The sequence below is a fragment of the Podarcis pityusensis genome (genome assembly GCF_964106645.2).
Source record: "Podarcis pityusensis genome assembly, chromosome: 3".
Lineage (NCBI taxonomy): Eukaryota > Metazoa > Chordata > Lepidosauria > Squamata > Lacertidae > Podarcis > Podarcis pityusensis.
The window spans coordinates 120,096,896-120,102,180 of NC_138026.1; positions in this window are offsets into that span (position 1 = coordinate 120,096,896).

The window sequence follows — 5,285 nt, forward strand, 5'->3', positions numbered from 1 at the left end:
AGCTTCAGGATCTGTCCTTCCAGTGAGCACTCAGGGCTGATTTCCTTCAGAATGGAGAGGTTTGATCTTCTTGCAGTCCATGGGACTCTCAAGAGTCTCCTCCAGCACCAGAATTCAAAAGCACCCATTCTTCGGCGATCAGCCTTCTTTATGGTCCAGCTCTCACTTCCATACATCACTACTGGGAAAACAATAGCTTTTACTATTCGGACCTTTGTTGGCAAGGTGATGTCTCTACTTTTTGAGATGCTGTCTAGGTTTGTCATTGCTTTTCTCCCAAAAAGTAGGCGTCTTTTAATTTCGTGGCTGCTGTCACCATCTGCAGTGATCATGGAGCCCAAGAAAGTAAAATCTCTCACTGCCTCCATTCTTCCCCTTCTATTTGCCAGGAGGTGATGGGACCAGTGGCCATGATCTTTGTTTTTTTGATGTTGAGCTTCAGACCATATTTTGCACTCTCCTCTTTCACCCTCATTGAAAGGTTCTTTAATTCCTCCTCACTTTCTGCCATCAAGGTTGTGTCATCTGCATATCTGAGGTTGTTGATATTTCTTCCGGCAATCTTAATTCTGGCTAGGGATTCATCCAGCCCAGCCTTTCGCATGATGAATTCTGCATATAAGTTAAATAACCAGGGAGACAATATACAGCCTTGTCGTACTCCTTTCCCAATCTTGAACCAATCAGTTGTTCCATATCCAGTTCTAACTGTAGCTTCTTCTCCCACATAGAGATTTCTCAGGAGACAGATGAGGTGATCAGGCACTACTTCTGAGTAGACACATGCAAAATTACACCAGAAGGCAAGCAGTCCAGGGTTGCATTAGGAATGGGAGTTTGTTATGCACTGAGTTGAATAGGATTCAGAATGCAGCAGTCTGATTGGTCCACAGGAGCCACCCAATCCAGCTCCAGGTGGAAGTGAATCCGCAACCTGATTGGCCTACAGGAGAATCCTGGAATTAGCCAATCACGTGGGGCCCATTGTGTAAATAATGTACATAAAGCAGACATTTCAGGGAAACTTCCATTCCTCCTCACCACTATCAGCTGAATAAAGAGCATGAAATCCACACTCGACTCCAAGTATATTTCAGAGTTGTTCAGGCCACATCACGTTTTAATGCAAACCTTCCTGATTTGTGTTTCCCAAAGCAAGATGCAAGATGAAATGCAACTCTCCTTGAAATCCCCACCTCTCTGAATTTTGTGGGGCAGTTGCCCAAGCACCAAATGCATATATTCAGGGAAAGGGTCAGCGAAGTCTCTCACTGTGGGGAGATTAGGGTGTGCATAAGTGCAAAATGGATATTGTAGAGTTGGAAAAGGTTCAGAAAAGGATCTGGACAGAGGAAAGTTTTTCTTCTGCTCTCGTAACATCCATGGATGTCCATTGAAGTTGAGGCTGATGGGAATTGCAGTCCAACAAAATATGGAGGGCACCAGCTTGGCAAAGGCTGTTCTGTTGTCTCTGGCTTGCTTTTTGCATTTCTTATAGGTCTGTCCATTTGTTAATTTTTGCTTTGATCTATGTGTGATGCTTGGTCCCTGCTCCTGCCAATGTAGCAGTTCAAAAGCACATCAAAGTGCAAGTAGATAAATAGGTACCACTCTGGCGGGAAGGGAAACAGCGTTTCCGTGCGCTGCTCTGGTTTGCCAGAAGTGGCTTAGTCATGCTGGCCACATGACCTGGAAGCTGTACGCCGGCTTCCTTGGCCAGTAAAGCGAGATGAGCGCCGTAACCCCAGAGTCGGCCACGACTGGACCTAATGGTCAGGGATCCCTTTACCTTTTTATGTGTGATGCACTGCTTTGAGGGCACAACATTGTTGCATGATGCCTCGGCATTCTATATGAGTTGGTGGCATATCCATTTCTTTTTTAAGGAAAATCCGTGAGGAGGTCATAAATGGGAATAATGAATGAAACTTTTTCAGTGCCTCTGAGAATGCACGGAGTACCTAGCTTCCACATCCCGCTCTCTAGCCCCATGTGCATCGGGATTAGGGGAGGGTAGACTACCTGCCATGGAGTTTTCTTGGCAGGGATACTGGAGTGGCTTGCCGGTTCCTGCTCCAGGTGGATCACGTTTGGTCAAAACTCTCCACTATGACCTGTCCATCTTGGGTGGCCATGCAAGGCATAGCTCATAGCTTCTCTGAGTTATTCAAACCCCTTCGCCATGGCAAGGCAGTGATCCATGAAGGGGATTGCCAACAAAAGTCCGTATAGTTAAAGCTATGGTTTTCCCAGTAGTGATGTATGGAAGTGAGAGCTGGACCATAAAGAAGGCTGATCACCGAAGAATGGATGCTTTTGAATTCTGGTGCTGGAGGAGACTCTTGAGAGTCCCATGGACTGCAAGAAGATCAAACCTCTCCATTCTGAAGGAAATCAGCCCTGAGTGCTCACAGGAAGGACAGATCGTGAAGCTGAGACTCCAATACTTTGGCCACCTCATGAGAAGAGAAGACTCCCTGGAAAAGACCCTGATGTTGGGAAAGATGGAGGGCACAAGGAGAAGGGGACGACAGAGGATGAGATGGCTGGATAATGTTCTCGAAGCAACCAGCATGAGTTTGACCAAACTGCGGGAGGCAGTGGAAGACAGGAGGGCCTGGCGTGCTCCGGTCCAGGGGGTCACGAAGAGGCAGACATGACTAAACGACTAAACAACAACAGACTACCTGCACTGCATCATGTGAATTCTGGCCTCCCTTGAGCCTGAAACGAAGCCTCGCCGCTGCTTTCTTTGCAATGGGTTCTGCTCAGTTAAAGAAATAATAACGTGTAGCAAATGATTCAGTCCCCAACAGAAATAAGCCTGCGTAGCCAATAATTCAGCCCCCAACTTGGCAGCCTCATCTCGCGCCACAAACGTCCCATAAATTTTCCCCAAACTACAATGAAGAGTTGTCATTTCCGCACCTCTCCTCTTTTCGTGGCGTTGAGTTTTATGGGTCCCCTTCTGCTCCAAAACGCTCCGAATGCAAAGGACTCGGATGCCATCTAGCATGCTCAAGTGCTTCCCAGAGCTCGTTCGATGAACGGCGGCGCAGGAAGATCCTGATTTGGGGCAATCAACCCGTTCCAGGCTGCTGGGCCCGCCTGGCGATCTGGGGCTCATAACGGCTGTCAAACTCCTCTTTTCTGCCTGTTTGGGCTCCCTTCTCAGCCAAGGCAGCAGGAAACATTTTCCCACCTCTGCAAATGGTTTATTTGGGGGGTTGGGGGGTTGGATGGAGAGGCAAGCAGGGAGCACTCCTGTCATAAATATGACAGAAGAAACAAGACTCCCAACTATAAGATCAGGCATTTCTTTAGAAAGTTATGTACCGTATTTTTCACCTGACCATAAGACGCACCTAGTTTTTAGAGGAGGAAAACAAGGGAAAAAATATTCTGAACGAAACAGTGGATGTATGATTTTTGTGGTTCATGCTGTGGCCACAGACATGTGATTTGACAGTGAGTTTGGGGTGACCCAATGCAAAAATCCTGAGAATCCATGTGGATCTGTGCTTTGTAACCACGTTTTTGCGCCATTGCGGCCCCACGAAACAGTGGATGTGTGATTTTTTTTGGTGCCAGCTGTAGCCATGGACATGCTATGTGATCTGATGGTGAATTTGGGATGACCCAATGCAAAAATCCTGAGGATCCATGGGCTCTTACCTCCCCCCTCCCAGGCAGCCTCCTTTATCACTAGCGTCCCTTATCTCGCTCCCGATCCCACCGATCAGCTTCTTCCTTTCAACACTTCCTTCCCTCTTGTTTGCCTTAGTGTCTTTTCCTTAGCTGGAGCAGTTTTTCGCTCCTCCTTTTCTTCTAATTTCTTTCCTCATTGCTTTAATCTTCCTGTCTCCTCTCCTTGCAAGTTTGCTGTCTTTACCTCCCCACTCCCAGGCAGCCTCCTTTATCTCTAGAGTACAATATCTCCCCTCCCGATTGCTTGTTGATCAGACATTTCCCCTTACTTTTTAGGAGGGAAAAAGTGCGTCTTACAGAGTGAAAAATATGGTAATTAAAAGTTATCTGAAAAGCTAGTCAGGCTTTTCTTTAAAAAATGTGTTCCAAAGCAGATTGATAGCTTGCTGAAATTTTAGGTTGAAGCTTAGTTTAGATCATTTGACAAGTGTACAAAAATATTAAGAAAATTGGGTGACACAAGGTAAAAAAGTTGGATCACTTGATATGGAATAACCCAACAGTGTGTGCCTGGCAATTCTGCTATTGAGAAGCCTTCTTTGTGGTGGTGGGGGCCGTTCGCAATTCTTCAGTTCTAGGTTCTAAGATCTCCCTGCTATGGATTGCGAGATATGAGTGAGGAAGGAACAGAGTCCAGGAGATCCCATTGTGCCTCGGCTGCCTCCTTCCCGTGCTCGCCAGCTAATGCTGACCGGGCAGGAATATTAATCGGTGGAATTCTGCATCCCTGTGCGCTTATGAACTCCCACCCCCACCCTGCTCATCTTGCTAATACAATAGATTGGAGACCTGTCAGGTCTTCTGTTTCTGCGCAATGTTGTGGAAAACGCAAGCTGGCTTCTTTCTCGAAATTAAAGTACGGCTCAATTACCTATTGGCTTTGATTGCTAATGAGGTTACAAAAGAGGTGAATCCCGGGTTAATTAAAGAGGGGTGGGTGGGTGTGGGTGGGTGTGAGAGAGAGAGAGAGAGAGAGAAAGAAAGAAAGAAAGAAAGAAAGAAAGAAAGAAAGAAGGTGTTATGTACTGAGTTGAATAGGATTCAGAATGCAGCAGTCTGATTGGTCCTAGAACAATAGGATCCAGAACGCAGCAATCTGATTGGTCCTAGAACAATAGGATCCAGAATGCAGCAGTCTAATTGGTCCATAGGAGCCACCCAATCCAACTCCAGGTGGAAGTGAATCCGCAACCTGATTGGCCTACAGGAGAATCCCATAATTAGCCAATCACGTGCAGCCCATTGTGTAAATAATGTATATAAAGCAGACACTTTGGGGGAACTTCCATTCCTCACTACTATGAGGTGAATGAAGAGCATGAAATCCACTCTCGACTCGAAAGAAAGAAAGAAAGAACGAAAGAACGAAAGAACGAAAGAAAGAAAGAAAGAAAGAAAGAAAGAAAGAAAGTAAGTTAGTTTAAAGTACCCGGGCTAAAAACTGAGCTGTGTTTATTATGCTTTGGCCATAGGTGGGTGAAGGCATTGCAACAATCTGAACAGAAAACAAAATGGGCATGGTCCATACAAACACAAATCAATAATGCCGTGCCTTTAAACAGTAAAGGAGCTTAAGA